The sequence below is a fragment of the Theropithecus gelada genome, chromosome 7b, assembly GCF_003255815.1.
Source record: "Theropithecus gelada isolate Dixy chromosome 7b, Tgel_1.0, whole genome shotgun sequence".
In the NCBI taxonomy this organism is placed as follows: Eukaryota; Metazoa; Chordata; class Mammalia; order Primates; family Cercopithecidae; genus Theropithecus; species Theropithecus gelada.
The window spans coordinates 88766888-88791841 of NC_037675.1; positions in this window are offsets into that span (position 1 = coordinate 88766888).

A 24954-nucleotide genomic window follows, 5' to 3' on the forward strand; every position below is an offset into this window, starting at 1 on the left:
CACTCACAAAATGTTTTAACATTATATGTCAGTGATTGTAAAGTATGTTTTTGTTTTCCAATTCTATTATTCATTCTATAGTACTATCTAGACTTCTGTAAGGCAGACATTTCTCTCTTGACAGAATTATCTTGAAAAACAGCATCTATTGGAGAGGCAGGAAGACTGTTCAATTCATTTCCATTAATTACCTCTAAACTTAGTTTTCAGTACTCATAGGTTATTGAAGTCTAACTCCACACCTCCAATCAACTCTGTCCCATTTAAAATTCTCACTGGGTCTCTTTGTAATAACTCTCTGGGAAAAATAATTATGTTTTATCACATCCCTTATTTATCTCATGTTGTTATTGAAATTTCCCTGCATATCTGTATTCCCAGTAACTTTTCTTTTGAAATCCTATAAACCCCAATGCAAGAATGTACTCAGCACATTTAATGCTACCCTTCTGCCAGGGGATTTCCAAACTCTGTCTTAAACATTTCAATTACATCCTTTATTGGATACTGGACTGATTCCCACAAGCTTATAATAGTCTCATCCTAATGTTCAGTTCCAACTTGCTCTATCACCCCTGGTACCATCCCTGTACATCTGGACTGGCCAGCTCATGCTCTTCTCTATGGCCTCAGAAATAATTTAGACAACTGATACTCATTAAAGTACGAACACCAAGGATATAGCATCTCTGCCAAGAAATCATCCACATAAAACTTCAGGATGATCTCTTATAAAATGGTCCTAAAATTGACAATTTATATGTTTGTAATGATGAGCCCTTATCATTTTGTTTTCTGATGTTTTGCTGAAATCCTAATTAATGTGATGTGCTCTCTTTACACCAACATAACACTTGAAACAGACTGTGGTATGACAGGCAGGATCAGTGCGTAAGAAAATTATTATGGATTTTCCACACAGTGGTGGCTGTTTATGAATAGGTGTCATGGAAAACAAGAATGGAACTTGATAAGAGACTCGAATTTTCAGGGAGCCTGAGCACCTCAAGTGCCTATTCTGCTGGGCCACACATTATGGGCGTTGTTAAATGTCACTTACAAAATATGTGTTAGATATTAGAGTTAGTCTGATAGTTAGGAAACACAGAGACCTGTAAAGGCTTCATCGTCAACATGATCAATAGAGGAAATTTCCATTTATTTGTGTTATAGGTGCTCAGATTAAATTCCAGTGACCTAGATACTATTAATTAGGTGTGTGTAGCTAAAACATTTCTTCATCTGATTCTGATATTTAAAACTAACAAACATAAACTTTACCTTTTTCATATCCCAATTAATTTTACCCTTTAAGGAGTCATTTCTGGACCAGCCTTTCTCAAATTTGCATCCCTCACCCGTCACTCTCTAGCACTGAGCACCAGCTGATGTACCATGGAATTCACATGGTTGTATGGGTATTATCTGTCTCTCATACTTACTAGAGTAGAATCTCCATGAGGGCAAAGACTTTAGTCTTCTTTTGTTCCCTGCTTTTTTCTCATACCTTCAAAAGTGCTGGGCACAGGTAACCAAGCAATAATATTTTTGAGATAAATAAAATAATAATCAAATAAATACACAAGAGTATATAATTTTATATTGTTATCAAGATGGGGTAGACTTTTAACACATATGCCTCTGAAATCCCTTACTGTCAACACAGGACATTTTTCATTTTATCTTACATTTGCGAAATAAGGCAGTTTCAAAACTGTCCTCAGAGTTGCTGAGTTCCCTATAGCATTTCTTTTAAATCATTAGGTAATTTTTACTTTTGAGTTGTTAAACAATACTGGCCATTTCTTTTATAACACAAAAGCTCCCTCTTGAGTGTTCAGTGTCTTTTTAAAAATTTACTTTAATTCTTAAATTGACAAATAATAATTGTACATATTCGTGGGGTATGTATTAATGTTTTGACACATATAATATATAGCGATTAAATGAGAGTAATTAGTATATTCATCATCTCAAACATTTATAATTTCTTTGTATAGGGAACATTCAGTAAGCCCCTTCCAGCTATTTTATGTCTCGGTGTAGGGCCAGCATTCAGAACAGAACAAACCCAATGATAACAAAATGTATAAAATTTGGTTGCCAAATTAATATAAGAAGCAAAATGGTCATTTCTTCCCAGACTGAAAAGCATTAAACTGTTACACTGATTCATGAGATGAGACCTGTTCTTATAAGGAACTAATTGACAGGGTGTCTCTGACAGCTCCTCATGCACATGGTCTTTGCCCGTTCTCTAACACAGGATTTTGTCCACTAGGCACAAACAAAACGAGCTGCTGTGCTTGGCCATGCACCTGTGTTATCGATGTTGTTTGTGGTTGGTTTTTGATGAAGAGGGAAGAAATTAAGGTAGTGGGTATCATTAGCATTGTGCATCTGGGTCACCATATCACATGGGAGGTGTTTATGCATGCAACTTTAACACTTGTTACATAAACAGCCACAGTAAAAGCAACCAGCCTGAATATCCACAAACACTGGAAGGGAGCTGACACAATAATTTTTTGCTTAGACCCATTCATTACAAATTAAGGAGAATTTTCCAAAGGGTCGCACAGTATGTCAATAAGTGCTATTGATACCACAACCTTTCTCAAAGTCAGTATCCAAGTCATTCCAAAAAGTCAATGCCAATTTTATCTATTTCCTATTAAGATTTGTTTATCCTTGGTTTGTTAATCTTCACCATGTGAAAGTTGTCCTGTTTTAGTTCAATGTATTATTTCTCCTTCTGCCTCCACTACCATCTCAATTTCCTTGGTGATTTGTGTGTGTGTGTATGTGTGTGTGTGTCAGAGAGAAACAGAGAGAGAGAGAGAGACAGAGGGCGTTTGAGTATTAGCACTTCATTAGAATTAGAAAGTCGAATGCCTCTGGTCTTTCTCTAATGGGTGGCATTTAAGATATATTAATACCTTAAATAGTCCTCCTACTTTGTTGGGCCAACTAATTTTATTATTATCATTACTACTACTACTACTACTACTACTATTTGAGAAGAGTCTTGCTCTGTCATCCAGTCTGGAGTGCAGTGGTGTGATCTCAGGTCACTGCAATCTCTGCCTCCCAGGTTCAAGAGATTATCCTGCCTCAGTCTCTTGAGTAGCTGTGACAACATGTGCGCACCACCACACCCAGCTAATTTTTTGTATTTTTAGTAGAGACGGGGTGTCACTATGTTGGTCAGACTGGTCTGTAACTCCTGACCTCAGACAATCCACCTGCCTCGGCCTTCCAAAATCCTGGGATTACAGGTGTGAGCTACCACGCCCAGCCTAATTTTATAATTAAAAGATAAATTCTTCAATATGTCTCATCTACGGCTTGGAAAATTCAGTTGAGTCGTATCAGTTGGAGACAAAAGCATCTTTGAAATTTGTTGGCAATTCCGTCAGCCTTTGTGACCATAACAAATTTTGTTTCTGGACATGCTTTGTTAGTAGTGTTCTTTTGGCTGCTGCTATGGACATAACTACTTGTGGCAGAATAGCGGCATTCCCTTGATGGCCTCTCACTTAAGTCCCTAATACAGGGTTGAAACATCTTGCCTATTTCCTGTGAAATTCAGGACCCAAGTGTTTTCTTAACTTTCCTTAATGGGCCGTTCAACTTTTCCACTATGAGGGTTACTTCATGTAACTGTAAATGACTCATTGGCTATCCATGCTACTTGCCTATTGGGCATAATTTTTGCCCTGCCTTGAGTTTTCATCTCTGAATTCCAGTGTCAGAGGTTCCATATCTTGCACAAAGTTTTTCACACTCTTGATTTTACTCTGGTCAGTCACAGCTGAGGAAAATATGCAGTTTCCCTCTCTCATTATAACTCCCTGACAGTGAGAAAACAGGTTTTGCTGCTTTTAAAGGTACTGTATAATCCAATGGTTCCCTGAAATCAGTCCTCTGGGAATTTGGTCTTCAGTTTTATTTAAAAATCTGAGTAAATTATCACATGGGACTCTTCACTACTTCATTTAAAGAAAATTTCACATTCACAAATGGAAGTCCTTTTCTTGAAAACTGGAGATAGTGCGTATTTTCTGCCAGAAAGACCAGATATCTCTTTGTTCTCTTCTTGACATGCCTGTGAAAGGGTCTTAGGATAGCATGATCTCCAGTTGTCCCAGGCAATTTTAATTAGATTTTATGCCTCCAGCAATGCACTCTCTCCATTGGTTCTTTTGGAAGTCTCTCTTTCACTGTTTTGATAGATCACACACCCAAATTGGTATTGATGAATCACTTACTGCTTTCTTTAGTTCTTTCTCCAAAACTGTTTTTCTGTTACTTAGAATTATTTCCCATTATTGACCATATAGACAGTCATTATCTAAAACCTGGAAAAGTATGAGCTTCTGAGAAATCTGGTCCCTCTGCTTAATTCAGCCATCCAGATTTCCTGAATATCAAGATATTGTACTGATCGGCCTAGTTCTTGCTTTACTTAGAAGCACTTATTAGGGTTAAAAGCATAGGCCTTGCCATTAACCTCCTTACTGTTGTAAGGACACAGCTTCTATAGCCAGAGGTTTTATGTTCTCTATATAAACTTTTTAAATAGCAGAGGGCCTAGCAGTTCGCTAGCAGTGTCTTAGTATAATGTACACATTTGCACAATTTGGCCCCTTCATGAAGGTACCAATTCTATTTCAATGGATTGGGACAAACTGAACAACCTCTTTAAACAATCCAGGGTGTGAACAACCCTCTATTGCTGTTGGAAGTTCTATTTATATGATTGTAGGTACATGTTCTATTAGGCCTCAGTTTCAGGATGTCATCAATAGGGCTACATAAATGTCCTGGAAGATCATGATGAGCCCCACAACTTATCTACACAATTTGATTGTTGCTATAACCTTGATTATCCAGGAAAAGGTACATTGTATTTTTCTGCAAAGTGAAAGCAAATTATCTTTTATCAGTATTCTGGTGAAAAACATAAGAGAGTTAGAATTCTGCTTCTAGAATAGCAGATTATGCAATTTGGCCAAACTTTTTACTGAGATTAAGTAGAAAATCTATAAATAAATAAAAATAAAATTAAAATATATGACTATATAATATAGATATGTGAAAGTACACATATATATGAAATCTTAGATTATATCTATAAAGTTTTATATTAAATACCTTCAATCAAAAATAACTAGACATATGAGGAAATGCAAACAGAAGACAAAGTAAGCAAAAAATGTATGCAGAAACACTAACAAAAGCGATAGTAGTGTTTCAGTTATGAACTTTATATTACTTTTTATGCTGAATATTTAAATTCCTAATTTGTATCATTCTTCTGTATAAATAATATTTTCAAAGTAACAATATTATTTTTACTTCCACTGTGATTACTAAAGAAATGTTAAGCTTTCTTTTTGGCTCTTTTTTCCTTAAAATATGTCCTACCTTGTATATGCAATCTTTTCATAAAGTCACTTACAATAGTTTCTCTCTCTCTCTGCCACTCCTAGTATGAGACTTATAAAGACAATTCTTCAAAAACACTCTGAATGGACTGGCAGTTGTTGTGAAGCTTTCTAGAAAGTCTGCAGAAACAATTCAATCACTCAGCAGAGAACTCAGTCTTTTTGCAAATAAAAAGACAAAATTCTGGGTTAACAAATATTGAGGGAAATAAAAATAATTGGCCATAGTTTGTATGACATATAGTCTCATATAAAACACAATCAAGGGTATCATATGGGGCTTCTATTACAAGATGAGATTTGTGTATGATCAGTTTCCCATTAATATTATTTCAGAAATAATCACTTTAAAAGTCCAAGTATCTTATATGGAAAATATATCTGCTTAGTTCAAATAATGCCGGGTGCTGACATTTTCAGTAGTCTCAATCCCAGAAAACTAGTTAATTTTTGAAAGATAAAATAATAAATGTGTATTAAATTTACCTTCCTTGATTCAATAAGCCACAGCAGTTAAAACCAACCTCATGACTCTCAAAAACCTTCAAAAATTTTCCAGTGCTAAAACAGCAAGATTCTAAATGATGCACAAGTCAGTTTGTGATATTTCAAAAATTACAATAAACTGTATCTGTTCATGGAAAGAATCTTCTATTTCTGATTGAACAATCTACTCTTGACACAATTAGGTTCATGTTTTACATTGCATTTAAGTTTTAGAAAAAGATGTTTTCTTCTATTTGAGTTTTATTTATTTTATAACTATATAAAATGTTTACATTGTACTGTTTGGCCAAATCCTTTCCTTACTTAGAGCTTTTCTATTTTACGGTTAAAAGCAAGATCCAGCTGGGCATGGTGACTCAGACTGTAAATCCCAGCACTTTGGGAGGCCAAGGTGGGAAGATCGCTTGAGCCCAGGAGTTTGAGACCAGCCTGGACAACATAGAGAGACTTCATCTCTGCAAAAAAACAATTAGCTGGGCATGGTAGTACATGCCTGTAGTCCCAACTGTTTTGCAAAGAAATTGCATTATTGTATATGCCCACCAGCAATGATAGCTCCACTTGTTCTATATCCCTGACAACATTTGGTGTTGCTAGTCTTTTTAATTTTGGCCATGCAAGTTTGTGTGTAATGGTATTTTACAGCAGCTTAAACTTATATTTCTCTGATAAATAATGATATACAAAATCTCATGTGCTTGTTGAAGAATCTTACATGCCCTTCTATTAAGAGTTTACTCATATATTTTGCTCATTTTTAACATACTTGAAAGAATTTAAAGTTGCTTTAGGGTAAATCTTAAAATCAGGTGAAGTCTTTCAATTTTGTAGGTATTTCAAAAATTGTTTTTGCTAATCTAAATTTTGTATTTCCACACAAAATTTAGAAAGAGTTTGTTAATTTCTAACAAAAAATTCTACTAGGATTTTATTGATTTTTAGGTTAATTTGAGAAAAATTGACAGCCATATTTAGTCTTCCAATTCATACATATGGTAAATATTTTCATTTAAATCTTCTTTAATGTCCCACAGCAAAGTTTTGTAGTTTGCAGTGTACCTGCTTTGCATATATTTTATTAAACTTATCCATAAGTATTTATCTATTCCTTTTTATGTTTTAAGAGGTTTTTATTTCTATTTATAAGCCACAAGGTGTTAGTCACATGCTTTGAAGAAACATTTCCACCACTTTCCCTTTAGCCTCCTGTACAATCATCTGGGCAATCAATTTATTTTTCTCCTAATTCAAAAAGTAGGTTTTCCCCCCCAAACTATCCATTCCAGTTACACATTCAAAGTTATGGTTATACCATTTCAAATACTCTAATTGGCTTCCTATCTTTTTCCAATTTAACTTTAGTTTTTACTATATAAATATTACTGTTTTACCAAAATATCTGATTCTACTTTTTCTACTCTTTTAAACAACTTTAAAGAACTGTACATTTAGCAGAAAAGTCATCCCATGGGTCTCAGTACCACTTAATGCTATTTTTAACTCTTGACAATTTGAATGTCAGTGAATCTTTACACAATTGTATGGGTGATATTCTGGATTATGCATGACTAGTTTGGAGCACCTCAGTTCTCTGAGTAAAATTCATTGAATTGCTAGGTTCTGGGAGCCTCCACTGTGCCCTGTGGTACCCTGTGCCAATGTTGGCTCTGTTTCTCTGACTTAGTATGGCTGGTAGGGGTTAGTAAGTTTATGTAATAACTGCTATCTTCTGAGGCATCCTGTTTGAGCAATTTTCTCCTGAAATCTAGGATAACTTTCACTCCTTCCTATTATTTTTCAGGACCTCATTTTCTGCTAATTCTTCTTCTTAACTCTCTCTCTCAGTCAGTGTATTGCCTTATTTTGTTGCTGTTGTTGTTGTTGTTGTTGTTGTTGTTGTTGTTGTTGAATGGCTAAGGGTAATCAAATCTTTCCAAGAATTCTAATGGCATGGCTACTCTTACAACGTAGGTGGTTTCTGTACTCCCTAATATGTTAACTCTCATCTCTATGTGAAGTGCTTCTAGAAGCAATGTAAACGTAATTTCCTTCATCAGAAATGATTTACCAGGGATTCTGCCACTACTCAAGTTTTAAGAAAATTTTCTGCCTCTTGATAAGTCCCTCCCATCCTGGCTTTCTTCTTTTAACCTTTATTTGACTTCTACAATATTTTTTCCAACCCTTTGCCTTTACACATGGTTTTAGCTATGGGTAAGTCTTTTTGGCCTGCAAGCAAGTATGTACTTCAGTAGTGAAGGCTTCTCCTTCTTTAGTAAGCTCTATAAGTACATTGTCTCATTGTTGATGAGTCTAATTAGTGTTATAATTTATTATCGTTTTTTATCTCTATTCTGAGAAATGAGCTCTTCTCTTTCCTTTCTTGCTCTCATCTCTTCCTTTCTTTGCTTTTCTTCTTTTGTTTTCTTTTTGCTCCTAACTGTATTCTTTCCGTGAAGTTTGTACCTGTAGTCTGGTGCAAGTCTTTTCTTCCTCACTCTGCAGTTTCACCTCTCTGTATCATGTGGCATCTCCTTACTAATTTCTGTATTTTCCATAAGCAGCATTCTTTTGGATGGTTGACACTATTAAAATCCCTACATAATGAATCAACTGGTTGGGTCTTAAAAGGATATCATCCTTCTAGCTTCTTATCACCTCGGTATTTAGAGAGCTATTTTCTCTTCTTAACTATTTTCCCCCTTTCTATATATGAAAACCCAGCTCTACTCTTTTTCTATCCTTTTGTCTGACATTTTAAACAAAGATGTACCTTCAGCAGCCAAGGTAATCAATATCCCCTAAATGTCAGACCAACTTGCTACTTGCCACTTTTAACGTGTCTACAATTTAGTATGACAGAATCGTTTTTTAATATCCATTGAATAATCGTTCTTCCTTTACGTAACACATAAATTTAGACAGCGATATGGTGGATATGGTGACAAGACCACAGGGCCTCTGTGAGGCTCATTGTGTATTCCTTCTCCCCAGAGCCTCAGATTTAAATAGTCTGGAGGATGCCTAACCATTACTATGTTTTAAAGTCCCATAGTGTTTTTAGCCATAAGTCTGGATGGAGGAACTTCATAACTGCAGAGCTCCATAGATGGTAAGTCTGCTGTTGACTAGAACATCTCTCTGCTAGGAGCACAGCAATGTTTCCAGCCAAGCACCAAAACAAACATACCTTATTTCTAATGACTCCCATACTGATAAACAAACCCCTCAGTGTGGAGCTTGATAACAATATTTAAAGAGTTTAATTGACCTCCATAGCATGTTTTTGTTTTAGTTTGCTTTGGGTCCTCAAACACGAATGGCCTTAAGGCACAGTTTAAGCTTTACAATATGTGTATTCACTACACTGTTTACTCTCAAGTATTTTTAAAGTAAATGACTACCCAAGTGACATAACAAGATTAAAATGATGAGAAACAGCACTCCCCCATCTTGGAGAAAATCAAAGAGGTTCCCTAAGATACTTGAATAATTGTTTATTCTTCATGTGTAATGATTAAAAAATGGGTACTTCAACGTTTAGTCCCTACCAAAATCTGTTGCTTCTGTATCTTTCATAAACGATAGTGCTGCCCAGTTGGTTAAACATAACTTTTGTCAAGGCTGTCCTTTTCAAGTATCTTTATCTCTGCTTTCATATTAATGCAGTGTTTTTAAACATCTGCACCAGTGTCTTTTCTTAAAATACTTTTCTATAATCGAATTTAAAACACACACATCAGAGATTTATAGTTTTCAAAAGCCTTTACTGAGAGGTCATTTCAGGTGATAAAAGTTTTAAGAAAAAAAACCACAGGTATCAGAAATAATGTATTACTTCATACAAAATGTCATTTAGAATGATGGCCTCTGCCCTTTATCCAAGGCAATACATTAAAAAAGGTAAGTTTTAACTTCCAGAATAAGTTTTAAAAATAGCTTAATATTTTATACTTCTGATTCAAGTATGTAGGAACACTTAAATTATACCTAATAGCAGAAAACCAGGACAATTCTTTAAAAGAATAAAATGCTTTCAAAAGTATTATAATTGTACATAAATTGCAAAGATTCTTTTAACGCCAACCCTCCATGCCCCACGGAAACCACTGACTTAGCTCTCTCACTGAATATAAGATATTTTAAGGGGAAAAAAAGCCAAGCAATTGAAATTCTGAGGTCTGAATATGCGATGGATAAATGCAAGACACATATGTTGGTATCCATACCCACCAGGTAGAGACTACCAGAAATCCACCTGTATTATACAAACTTGGTTTTATTGCTTATAATAAGAGAGACCATATAACATTGGGAACCATGAGGGTATATTCTTAAAAAGATATTAGTAGGGATTAGTTATAAACATTTAGCTTTGGGTAGATGGCTTTGGCAGGGTCAGTCATGATGGTTCAAGAAAGAAGTGCTTTACTGTGGATTGGGTCATATCTAGACGTATAACAGGATATGTGTTAGGCTGAATAATTCCCCCTCCCCAAAGATATCTAGGTATTATTCCCTTGTTCCTGTGGGAGTTACCATATTTTTCTAAAAGGAGGTCTTTGCAGATGTGATTAAGTTAAGGATCTTGAGATGGAGAGATTATCCTTAATTATCTAGGTAAGGCCTTAATGTGATCATGAGTGTTATGAGGGTAGAGGGACATTTGACTGCAGACATAAAATGAGAAGGCCGGCTGGGCATGGTGGCTTATGCCTGCAATTCCCCCACTTTAGGAGGCCGAGGCAGGCGGATTACCTGAGGTCAGGAGTTTGAAACCAGCGTGGCCAACATGCTGAAACCCTGTCTCTAATAAAAATACCAAAAAATTAGCCGAGCATGGTGGCTCACGACTGTAGTCCCAGCTGCTTGGGAGGCTGAGGCAGGAGAATCCCTTGAACCCCAGAAGCAGAGGTTACAGTGAGCTGAGATCATGCCACTGCACTCCAGTCTGGGCAACAGGAGCGAGACTCAGTCCAAAAAAAAAGGAGAAGGCCATGTGAATATAGAAGCAGAGACTGGTGTGATTGAATACAGAGGCAGAGACTGGAAGCCACAAGAAGTATGGCCAGAACCAGCAGAAGTCATAAGAGAGAAGGAAGAATTCTTTGCTAGAGCCTTTGGAGGCAAGTTTGCTGATCCCTTGATTTCAGACTTCTGAGCTTGAGAAGTGTGAGCAAATAAATTTACATTGTTTGAAGCGACCAGCTTGTGGTAATTTCTTACAGCAGCCATAGGAAACTAGTGCAAGTACCTTGAAAGTTTATATATCCAGGAGGAAAGAGGAAGGAAGCAGAACTAAAGCTGTCCTTGGAAAGGAAACAGAAGTGACAAGTGTTAGTTGGGGGAAGGGACGTTTGGACATCTTTGTGTTCTGCATAGTTCTGCATACTGTTCATGTTTTGTCTGTGCTCAGACATAATTATGGAGGGGTATGTTTTTTGTCTCACTCCATCATGGTCTCAGAATGACCTTGTCTGATATGTATTCAATAAAATTGTTTATATTCAACAGGAGAACATTAAGGTCTAACTCTTTGTTCCAGGCCAGTTCCCAGCTGACAGTTCTTAAGACTATACTTTTTTTCTTACTAATTTGATGAGTGATATTTGTCCTGCTATTTAGCTCTTCTGAACATCACCATTCACTTTAATCATTCATTCATCTCATTGAGGTTGAAAAGAGGGAAACAAATAGGTAAATATATAACATGCCAATAGAATATAAGTACTTTAGAGAAAATTAAGTCAGAAAGAGGCAAGAACGTGTTGGAAAGATTGCTATTTTAAAATAAGGGAGTAAGAGAAGGACTCACTGACAAGGTAATATTAGAGAAGGAACCTGAAATAATAGTGGAAGGAAGCCAAGGGAAAGCACTGCAGGTAGAGGGAACAGTGATGCATCAGAAGATGCATGGCACCTTCCAGCAAGGAGACTGGAGTGGCAACAGTAAGGAAGAGAGTAATGGGAGACAAAAATCAGTGAGGACACTGGTTGCTGGGGAGGCGTGTTTGGAGGCCTCTAGTAGAGAAAAAAGTCACTGGGGTGGGATGGAACAGAAGAGTGACATAATCTAATTCACCTCTGAAAAGATCACTCTTCTTTCTCTAGAGGAAGAGAGATAATGTAGAAGAAATAATAGAATATCACCAGTTTATAGCCCTTAATAAAAATAACTGATTCATCGTTGATTCATCATTTCAATACTCCTAGGTGAAAGGCTGATGGGAAATTGGCTAAGTGTGTGATGTCAAAGCCTCATTACTTCCTGATGAAGTTGGGGCTAATTCAATTTTACAATGGATGAATCTGGCCACCATCAGTTTAACCTGGGAGTGAAAACAGCACAGCTAACAGTGGGAAAGTGGGACGTGGGGTGCCCACTGATAGGAAGTATAAGGTTTTTGTATCAGTTTGAACCCTGAGAGTGTGCCAACAGACAACATGAGGTGGTGTGGAGCAACATGCTGTTTTAATAAGCACCTGGGTGCCCGCAGGCTGAGGCCTAAAATGGCATCAGCACCAAGTGAGGAGGAGGCAAAGGTTTTATAGTCTCCTGTAAACAGGAAGTGTCCTAGTCTGACATAACTGCTACATTCTTGACCTTCAGGGGTACGTGTCGTCCGGCCGGCTCTTTTCCTGCTTCTGCTGTTTTGCTAGCGCAGGCTGCTGATGCAAGTGGCCTTGCACCTTGGGCTGGGCCTGAGAAGGGAGAAGTTACTCATCCACTTATGCTTTCAGGCCCCAGGGAGAATCTTACAGGAAGGAATATGATGTATTAATATAAAACATACTTCTGAGATGTTCTTGCTCAAAATATTCAACCAGAATTCAAGTAAACTTAGAAACTTGACTTCCAGTTTGTAGGAAATCTGGGGGTACAATGTCAACGACACCACAAAGAAACAATTAGACAAATTCAAGAGGTGGAACATGTTATAAGGCAACCAGTCTGATCATTTCAATAGGGTAATGGCATTTATAAAAAGATGCTCTAGGTTAAAAAGGGATGTGAGACGTTAAAGGCGTAAAGGATCCTTTAAAAGCCCGAAGCTTCAAGCCCTAACTGTAGATATTCTGATTCAGTAACAATCAAATGAGTTGCTGAAAGAGAGTGCCTTTGGTCTCCTCTTTGAAATACACTGGAAGGTATATCTAAATTGGAACTCACGCTCTGGCTATTTCTCACAGAAACTCTTGGGTCCATACAAGGGGCGGAAGGCCTGCGGTTCATGAGCTCTGTATTTCTCATAATCTTCCATTCCAGCTTCCCATCAGAACCGCCTGTGGGATTTTCAAATACAATGTCTGGACCTCTCTCAAGACCATTTAAATTTGAGCCTCTGGGAAGAACAAATGGGCACTGCTATTTCTTTAAAAAAAAGAAAAAAACTTCTTTACTGATTCTAACTGTGGCTGGATTTGAAAACCAACTAAAGTTTCTTTAAAATTTTAGGCTATGCAGTGCATATTCTAATGATAAGAAGCTAACCTGAATTTTAATGGGAATTCATAGAATTATACCAGTTATACCATTCCAACAAATATGACTTATGTTCTAAACTGTTGTGTTTAATTTTTAAAGAAAAAAAACAAGACTTTTTTAAAAGCTGTGATTAGAATAATCAGGGAATTAAAAAAGAGGGTAAAAATTAAACTTTACATGTCTGCTGATGTAGAACTAACTAGAACCTACAGTATTTCATCTTTTCACAAAAGGAGATTGTGTAGGTTGCCCCAACCCCTGCAGAGCCTTGGCCTTGACAGATTTGCTTTATAGTGGGGACAGTACAAAGTCAACAACACTGTTTTGTCCTTTCCCAGGATTAATTACAATTTAAAGGAATAGCATGTATAGAAAGAAAAACTTGATTTATGGTGACAACTATAGGATATAGGATAATGGGTAGGAAAGTTATTAAAAACCAAGACACTGAGGGGGAAAATCTGAGCTATGAGTGTCAATTTGGGCCTAGTGGTAGGATGAGGAACCTAAGTGGGGTTCAAGGAAGGAAAGGAAAACTGGCATCTGCTAGCAAGGAAAGTCAAAAAAATCTTTATTTTGAAATGACTGCACTCTTCTACACACCAGAACAATATACAATTGTCCTTATAATAAAAATCTAAAGGAGGGAAAACAGCATGCATTTCCTGATGAGGCCATGGCCTATGTAGTCTTCTCCAGAAAACCAGAGGCAACATTGGTTTTATCACGGCTCCTGCTGCTTAGTTTTTGGAGAGGCCGTGTAGCACAGAGGAAGGAAACAAGGATTTTGAATTAGACCAATTGTGTTCAAGTCTTGGCTTTGCTGTTGACCCAGTGGCCTTGAGTATATTACTTAATTCTCACCTTTTCCATTTGTCAGATGAAATTAACAAAGTCTCAATCCCCCCATTAAATACAAGATTGAGATTGAAATCTCAGTTTTGTAAGCTATAAACTTTGTGTAGTGGTTATTACAGCTATCTACTAGGATATTTCAGTAACTTCTGGATTTCCAGAAAAAGGAAGGATAAAGGTCCAGTATTGATGTTCGATAAAGATTTATTGAATGTACAAAGTATGAATGATTGAATGCAGAACAAAGAGGAAGGAAAGAAGGAAAGGAGAGAGGGAGGGAGGAAGGAAGACATTTTAAAGCATTGCAAATATTCTACTCAAACAAATGATTGTGCATCACAAGTTAATGAGCTCTTCTCTTTGCCATGCACAATGCTGGGTACTATGATTAAAAAGGAGACATGGAACAAAAGGACTCCTAGAAACCTTACTGAGCACCCACTCAAATCTTAGTTTAATGTAAGAGGAAACTTAATAATTTAGTTTTCTGTTGACATACTATGAGATATTTAGGTCATTTTAATATCTCTCAATCAGCATAGTGGAATTAAAATTTGCAAAGATGAGGCCGTGATACTAAGGCATCAACTTACGTCTACTTTTCCTTTCAATTAGGATTGTATGGACTCATCCATCTCAGAAAACAAAAGATAAATGATCAGAGACTATACACCATGAATTTCCACAAACCTGACTTTAAAAATCTCCAGAAAAACGTAATTAAACTCAGGTAACGCCCACCTTCTTCCAGAAGAAAAGCACATATATTATTGCTCCTAGAAAAGAAATATTCAAACAAGCTCAAGAGTAGAATATATGATCAGACAATTTAGAAAATCTGAGGGACGATCCAGCTGAGGTATTAACAGACATACCGTCTGCTTTCATCTGTCAAGAAGTACTTTCTCTTTCCTGGAGTCCTTCCTCTATGATACTAACTCTCTTGTGACCTATGCTGTTAGATATCTTCCGGGCACACTATTCTGTAACAAGGACCTTTTTGAACTTCAATAACTAGACCTCTTTATGAGGTGCAAAGATACCCCATGTTATGTTAAACTCAATTCCATAAGTAATAATAGGGTCATGCTATGAAGTTTTGGGATATTTAAACTGATTGACTCAAAAGCTTTGCTTTGGACTAGCAGGCAGGGTATTAATATAAGGAAGAACACAGGATAAGGAATCAGAAAGCCTAAATTTAGGTGGTTGTGCCTTCTGCTGATTAATAACATAATTGGTATAAGGAAGTACCTCTTCTATATCTCAGCTTTCTCCCCTATCAGTGGAATGTGCTACTATCACCCCTACTCATATCACAGAGTTACCGTGATACAAATAATGAAAATGTGTCGGTAATACATCTTACTATAAGAATGATTAATTCCTTATTATTTATAAGGATTTTACATGTTATCTGTTTTCTCAATTTCCGTCAGTCCTCTAAATTTCTTGGTAAAAGCACGAGAATTGTCGCTGGTGTGCAAAGAATCATGAGACTACACTGAACCCAGTGTTATCCCTCATTTTCACCACTGGTTTAAAACCATGAAGATGAATCATGCCATGTGGTGCCCATAGATTGCATCCCAATTATCAAAGGATTTCTATTTAACTTCACTTTCATCCATCTGTTTCATACATCTTGAAGCTTATTATTCAACTATTATGTTATTTCCCAATTTGTCTATTTGCTACATGTCAATGGCCTTGTCTAGATCTCAGAGTTCCTTTCACTCATTGCTTCAGTTGTTATATCTAAATAGGATATTTTGTGTAGACTCCTAAAAATGTGTGTATGTGTGTGTGTATATATATACATATATATATACATATATATAGAGAGAGAGAGTCACTCAATTACTGATTTAGCCCTAATTGCCAGATACTTAATAGAATTTGGTGGGTTCACTTCTGGCTTCCATAAAAACTTGGGCACTTTTCAACTACTCCCTCTGGATCTTGGTTTCCCCTTTGTAAAAGATGGGAAAAAAAAGAAAATGAAAAGATATTACACAATACTTATATTTATAAAATAGTAACGCTGATTGTAAAAGTGACAGAAGAAAATATCACAGCATTAATTCTACAATGAATCCTTTGATCAATAGCAACACATATCCTAAACCAATCTTGTAAATATTGTGAAAAAAAAGTCATTAAATTTCAACAATACTCACTCTCTCCCTGGTCTTAAACACTGCTAGTAGAATTATAGATTGGTTGTCTTTTGGAAGCTAATTTGGCAGTATATATCAGAATTACAACTGTGTTTTGCTTATGACCTAGTAATTCTACTTTACACGTACCCAAAGATGTATATATAAAGGTGTTCTTTGTATCGTTTATTGAGTTAGAAAAAGGTAAGGGAAAATACATATTAACTAGTAAATAATTAAAGTGAAAACATTTTATTGAATATGATGAAGGTATGAATATATTGATGTGAAAAGATCTTTAAGACTCATTATTCTCAAAGCAAGTCTCTTAATATGTACAATGTAATCTTATTTATACTGTATATAATTATGTACACACACGTGCATACTGGAAGATTAATAGCACACAGAATCATTGACAGTAGTTGCTTCAAGGCTGGGAAAAATGTGAGCAGATAAAAAAGATTTTTATGTTTTGTTCTAATCACTTCTCTATATTTTGAATCAAGTATAAAGAGAGAATATCCCTATATTATATATTTGATAAAAACCTAATGTTTTCACAATAAGTGTTTCACTTTTCTGGAATATGACAAGGAAAGAAAAAGAGATACAATATTTTTAATTCCATGATTCTTTTTTGTGCACTTTGATTTATTTTAGTTTCTAAGTACACAATACAAAATGTATAACTAGCTGTGTGTAGAACCATAATCCAAATGTCTCAGGCATACTCTTATGTGTTTCATTCAATAAGTATTTTCAAAGTGAACATATAAATAAAGGAATTAAGAAATGAATTGTAAATATCAGTAACACCATGTGCCTACTAGCTTACTCCAATATCCAAATTCTTTCAAAGTTCATCCACAAGTTCAGCCCCTAAAATTTCTTGGGTTCTGTAAGAGACAGAATAAGACTTTGACCACCTATATCGCTCCAGGCTTCTTCACTTTGTGTATCTTTGGTGAAGTCTCATTGATTCTCATTGAGTTTGCCCCACTTCCCATAGTTGTGGCTGTTTGGGAGAACACAAGGGGTAGAAAGTGCCACTCATGTTAATTAACACAGTGACCTCCTATGCTGTCCAGACCCTGCCGAGCAGCCACAGCCTGGTGGCTCCTCCACAGTGCCTATGCCCCTCCTGGGCTACCATCCACATGGAGGCTGACAACTTCAAACAGCTGACTTCTGCCCTGCCCATAGGCTACCTGTGCCCTTGGCTCTGCCACCTTCCTCTAGATTTCCAGGATGTACTTGACTTGACCTTCTAAAGGTCTTAAGGGTGTGAGGCATTTGTTTCTCATCTGCCACTGCTGGAAGTTCCTCTCTACCTACTTCTGGATCCCAGAGCTTTCCAGACACTCCGGAAATTCATTCTCTTCTTGTACCCAGTTGTTAAGATAAAATAAACCTGAACTCCTTTTGAGTTTTCTAGTTAAAGCCTCACTTACCCTAGCATCATAACATTATCCTTCTAAATCCTAGGAATTCATGATTCTATTGTGATGATGGCTAACCCAATTCTTGAGGGATCAAGGAAAACTAAGATGAATGTGCAGATTTCAGATAATCCCAGGTTTATGATTACAGTCTTTCTTAGGACAATTTTTTTTCTGTTCTTACATTGTAGCATTGCCAGATGATGATGAGGTTGATGATGATGATAATGGTGGTGATGGTGGTGGTAAAGATGACCCCTAGTACCTATTGAGCCCTTCCATAGCCCCACCTCTGTGCTCCCACTTCAAACATATAATTTCATTAATCCCCATAACAACCTGCTCACATCAGTATTGTCAATGGTTCCACTTTACTCTTGAGAAACTAAGACTAAGAGATTTAAACAAGTTGGCAAAGCAGTTTGATGCCAGAGCCTGCACCCTCAACCACCACTCTGTCCATATTAAGAAGGCTTTAGCTTAAAAGGGATAACATAAATGAGAACTGATTTGGTACTTTAACATTTTTAAGAACAAAGCCATCAAATAGTGAAGGAAGTCATACAATGGTTCGTTTGTGCCATGCCAACATTTGTAAACAAATTGTACTTCAGTTGCAGAAAAGTACATTCACATGCCTTCTTTGAATCAAAACAGGCTATTAAATTCTTTTTTCAGTGAAAAGGAACAGCAGGAAGTAGAGCAAGCAGAAAACATGTTAAAAAATTTTCAGGGAGCCTGGAAAAAGTAGGCAGTGACACTTTGTGACTCTGAGAAAATATTAAGAAAGGAAATCAATATGCTTCTGTTGAAAGAATCGCAACCTTGGAGGCTCACCAAATGCAAGCAGTATGCCATCTTCCACCAGGCCTTGGTGAGGGATTCATTATCTGGCTGGGAAGCATTATTAATGTTAACTGAGGAAGATCTCAGGAACTGAGACAAGCTTCGGCAGTTCACATCCTCCTGATATTTCAGGTACTTATTTACCTTTTCCTTTATCAAGTCAGGCCTATAATGGAAACTTCCCAGGCACTCATCTCTTTGAACTTAGATTGCTGCAGAGAAATGGCTTTGACTGCAGTTTCACAATGACCAACATGAGCACCAGTTAATCAGTTGCCTTGAAAAGAAAATTGGAACAGGTAGAGCTTGAGACTGGCTTACAGACACTGGAGTTGGAATCATTATTCTGAAATAATCTCCTGCAGTTATAAACGAGTACAGACCTTTTTTTCTCCACCAAACAGAACGCTAAGATAATAGTCCTTATTTATCTATTTAATGGAGATGTTGAAAGGTTTATTTAGTTGCTGTTTATAAAGTGTTTGGGAAATGAAAACTGTTATGTAAGTGCTAAATATGATTATTATCCAACCTAGCACTTTTATGTGAACATTCTGTTCTGCTTCCTTCTCTAAGAAGTCTATTTCAGGGCAGTTTACCACCTCCACACAGAGCTTTCAGGAAGGTTTCCACACTGAGAGTCTCTTGAGAAGCCAGAGTCCCTCATCGCTCTAGACAAGATAAAAATTAAGCCACAGATATAATCCACAGATATGTGAAGGCATTCTCACAATGCTCCATAATTCATAACAGGGGTCTCATTAATCAGAAAAGTATCAGTGGAAAATCAATGGAAAAGTCAAACAGAAAAATGAGTAATACTTTGGGAGACAGAACTCCGTGAGAAGAATCATACAGCCCACATTAGCCATGTCATTGAACCACAAAAGGTAGGTTCCTCCTAGAAAGAAACATGAAAAATTAAAGTCATTTGCGCTTGGAACTCTCCACCCAAAGGTTTTCACTCTTCAATTATTAAGAGGCTTCATAATGACCCTTATTATCCTCACTCATGCTTATTGCAACCTTCCTGTGAGCTTTGAAATAATTTCAGAAGCTAGAACACATTTCTAAGACTTGGAATCATGTAATTAAAGAGAATCTCCTTTGTTGGGAAAAACTTTGGGGTTAGATATACAACCATGGGTTGAGTTCTGAAATCAGGTTTTTTACCTCTTTGAATAAAGAGCATCATAAGAATTCCTTATGGCGGTATGCCCCTCAAATGTCTGCAGTGAAAATAAATTACTTAACATTATGAGGAATCTAATGAGAAGAAATAGGAAGAAATTCAGTAATGGAAAGCTTTTATGAACCTGAGGAAGTATTTCCCACAGTGCCTTTGAATAAGATAGAAACTGTCCCACAAAATGTTGAAGTTTCATCCTTTGAACTGGATGCCCTGGAAATTATATTCTTCGGAACAGTAATGAGACAGTGGAAGAGTGATCCAATTGGTCTTCCTTAACTCTTATTTCTATGAGTTAGTTAGAAAGTCTGGGGGAAAAAAAACCAGCCAGTGCTCCTGTTGCAATTAACATCAGCTGCCTGCAATCAAGCCCAAGCAGCTTGCAGGTGTTTTAGAGACTTTACTGGAACATTTTTAACATTTCAGCATAGCGTGTCAAACCAGGTCGAGGGTTGAAGGAGATCAAAATGAAACAGAGAGTAAACTCTTAGCAATTGGCTAATATTGCATTCAATTAAACAAATGTCAAATGTTCATTAGAAATTCTGGGGATGGGGAGACGTACACAAAATAATAAAAATAACCATCATAATTTTGAAAGAATTTTTAGTTGATTTATCGGAGTGGATGTGCATGTGTGTTGTTGGTGTGTGAGAGGGTGTGTTGTCTAACAAGGTTTCCTATAATATTGTTTAAAGTTGTTTTGAGAAAATATATATCATTCCATTATCATTGGCCTTAAAGGTATCTGTGTTTATGGCAGTGGCTTTATGTTCTGCAACTAAATGCACTTGGGCAAGATTTGTGACATAAACATAATGAGCATTTCAGTACAAAAGTTAAGTGGGCACAAAATTTTCAGAAGGTATTAATTAGAAAGAGCTACAATGGCAAAAGGAAGACTGAAGCCAAGGTACTTGACTTGGCCACTTTCTAATAGCTCTCCAGAGTTCTTGCTATAAAAAAATAAGGCATGGTTGAATATGAAAGCATTTCCACTCCCAGATCTTCATTCAATCTTTACATCATTTACAACAGAAATGTCCACTTTCTTGATGAATATGGACTACTTAGAATCAGTATAATGTTAAGTCTTTGGTCCCTAAAATTCCTGTTCTCAACAATCAAAAGATATTAGTCTTCCCAAGAAAGTCTGGATACACAGTCAAAGAATTATTTAGAGGCATTGTTTTTTAATTTGCTTTCTACTATAGATTAGACAGTCTAGAATCTGTCACATTTCATATTAATTTAGAGATTTTTGTCTGCAGAGATGCAAATAATTTAGGCAGGTAGAGAAGATAATCCCAAATGATATTGTTTCATTGCCCAGTAGGACATTAACCAATTTTTCTTTTATTTTAGCAAACACTTTCAGTATGCCTTTATTTTAGCAAACACTTTCAGTATGCTTTTCCTGATGAACTATATATACTTTGCTTCTCAAGTGCTTTTTGAATCAGCTTTCTCATAATGCTGTTTCACTCAATAAGTTAAATTTTTGAGTATATGTATTTAATATTTATATAAGATTCATATTTTTCACTTTTTAGAAATTATACATGGACATTTTTGGAGGAATTTCCACTGACATGCCCAAATGGATTCAACTGCCAGGGCCAGTCAAAGCTGATTTTCTGAGAAATGCACCTATGGGCTGTTTAATCCTAGGGAGGTCTTCTTTTGGTCCTAGGAGTAAATCCCAAGCAATGCTAGGGCTTTACCCTTACTGATTCTTAATTTTGTTGTTGCCTTCCCCTTACTCCTAATTCTGTGGAGTTTTCTTTGTTAGTTTGTTTAATTTCTTTCTTTCTTTTTTTTTTTTTTTTTTTTGGCTTTTGGTAAGGTCTGTTAGTCTGTCCATACCTCATTGAGTTTGTTGTTTGTTAGTCGTTTTCATTTGTATACCTGTCTATCTGTGAACTGAAAGTAAATTTAAAAAATAATTTCCTAACCACTGGAGAGTGAAACTTTTCTTTGCAATCTGAACCGACGGGTTTTGTTCTCTATAATTAACTTGACCTCCTGCTGAAGATGCACGGTGAAAGTTGCTTCCTTTCTGTGCATCTAAGTGTCTGTCACAGAACAACACCATACTCCTTCTTGTGTAAATGTGAAATATTTCCTTACCTCTGAAGAGCACTAATAAATTTAGTTATAAATTCTCGCAAAATAAAGGATATCTGTTTTAAGTGTTAGCATTAATTAATATTTCCAGAATCCCAAGAAAATAAGAAAACTGAAGTTATAATATCTTAAATGTGCCAGACTTTAAAGGAAATAATATTTCTTTCATAGAAAATAAAAGCTCAGAAGCATTTTCATAAGAAGTTAGTCCCTGTAATCAAGCTGACTCTTTAGACTGGTTTGTAATATTGGTTTAAAAATAGCTAACAATGTGGCACATAATGCAAGTATACATTTCATTTCTTAATAACTTTTTGAAAAATGTTGTAACATTTTAAAATTGTGCATCTTTTTCCATGAAAAGACTATAATTATGAATGTCTTAAAGTTCTTATACTTATTTAGTTCTAAGATAAGCTGATAGTCTTTCTGTAAAACATTTAAATTAACAAAATGTAAAATGATATGTTTAATTAAGTTATAGTCCTGACATTTTTACATTAACATCACGTGTGTTCTAAACTGTATCTAATTAAATATTATTTCCAAAAACCTTAGTTAACTTGAACCCTTTATATAACGTGAAATTGAGTGGGCAAATAACCTTTGGACATCTGAATAACTTTCTAAGTAAGATACAATACTGAAAGAGGGATCTGGAGAGCTTCTGAATAAGACAGAGTAATACAAGAGTGTGTATGATTCCTGAATTGTATTTTTGCTTTTCAAGGGATAAAGAGAGTAGTTTTGTCATATATTAAGAATCAGATTCTTCCAATATGAAATTATTATAAAAAACAAAATGAGTTTTTACAGCAAGTTACAAAAGTTTTGAAAACAGTGAATCTTATTTGTGTTTGTTTCTGACAATTGAAAAGCATTATAGGAAATATAAAATATGTCAAAATGTTGCAAATTTGACTCATGTTGATTAGTTTTTTTATAGTTTATCATTCCTTTACTGCCAAATATTATATTAATGCAAATTAGAATGTTTTCTCTATGTTAAAATGACAAATGGTCTTGAAGTATTTAGTAATCTCTAAAGAGATAGTAAAAGATTAGTCTTTACATTCTGCATCGTCCACGCAGATAGCAGATTCTCTATCTCACTAGATTAATTTCCTGTGCTATGTACAGAATTTTATGTCCATGATTTAAAAGATGAAAAAAAGAGAAGGACTTAATTTCTTCACTTCTGAAAGAGCTAAGTTTCCTTCTAATTGTTTTACATTCTAAGTTTATTTCAAATATTTCAGTGTTACTTTGATGAGCTGGTAATCTAGCTAATAGTCTCCAGACCTATGCCTGTATCTTTGTCAAGAGACCAAATACCTTTTGATAAATCTTTTAATTTTGCCTTATCAAGATCAAACTCCATATTTATGAAATGTGTATGTGTGTTAAATATCTTTTACATGTAAAACTAGATTTCAGTCAATACTAAAATAATTTCTTATTTTACATTATATCAAGAGAGATGTTAAAACTAACTCGGTTTCCTTAATTAGTATGTCCCCTGTTTCTTAGCTGTTCCAGCAAGTATAAGAGCTGCATGCTAAAAGTTTACCAAATAAAAGGAAAAGCTCAGCCTACTCCAAACTAATTCTATGTAGGCAACATACAGCAAGTACAAATATTTTGAATATTATAAACATCATAGATTTGTCATGCCCTTGCTGGCCTTGGCATGTTTTTACCCTCAGAGGAAACATTGATCTGAATCTTATAACTCAGTAGAGAATTTCACTCTCCTCTGTTCTCATATTGTTGATTACCATAATAAACTAACCACATCCATTTGGGCTTGATAACTGAAGGTTTTGTTATAAGCCACAGGCTAGAAATCAAGCTTTTAACAAAGAAGAACAGTCTACATGCTTCAGTTAAAAGAACTCTACAAGGCGCTTTTGACTATTGATATTTTGACAAATAAACTGATGGGAACAGGCTTTCAAGCTTGAGCTAGTATCACTTAGATAACTCTCAGATAGTCCAGGGGATTGAGTCAAGATTTCCAGGACCCATTTTCATTCAGAAGCAGACGACTTCATGGAAGCTTACTGCTAACCTCAAACCCAAAAGATCAAACTTTCACTTACATAGTAAAGAATGGAATGGATGAGAGAAATCTAATTGTGCTTATTTTTTTTTTTTTTTAGAATGTTGATGGTATTAGCTGTGTTCAATTGTCCTATTTAAAAGAAAAAGTTGTTTCTTCTCATTTGAATATCTCTCTAATCCTTATTTTGTGAATGATACCTCATGCTCTCAGACTCTTAATTTATATATTTTATATATTTTTAAATTTATTCATAAAGACATATTATTTGTATATTCATATATATGAATTTATATACATATACATATATATTTAAATTCATATGTATGTATTCTGAGTCTCTTTATTTTCTTGAAAATGTACTTATTTGCAAGAATTTGATCTCCTTTTAACCAGGATATAATTGGACAAATTGATGCTGCAATTGAGGCTACACCTGAGGTAATGTATTGGAGAATAAATCTCATTGTAATTAGATATGACAAACACATCATTAAGGAATATGGATTGTATTTCATATGTGGAACTGATGCTCACAAAACCTTCCCCGGAAACTGGAACAATATCTGCTCTGTCTTAAAGGGTCTCGGCTTTTATGGACAGGCAGAACCTAATCTGATTTGGCAAACTCTGAGGAGAAAGGAATTCTCCGAAATTTATAGGAAATGCAGGTGCAACCCGTAGATATGAATGTTTCAGGTTTGCATTTGGTTTCCTAGCCTTGGAATAGAAAATCCAATAGAAGCAATATTTTTTTTAAATCCTCAAGGACAATAGATATTATTGAAAATGCAATCTGAGATTCCTTATGAATTTTGCAGTCCAACTTAA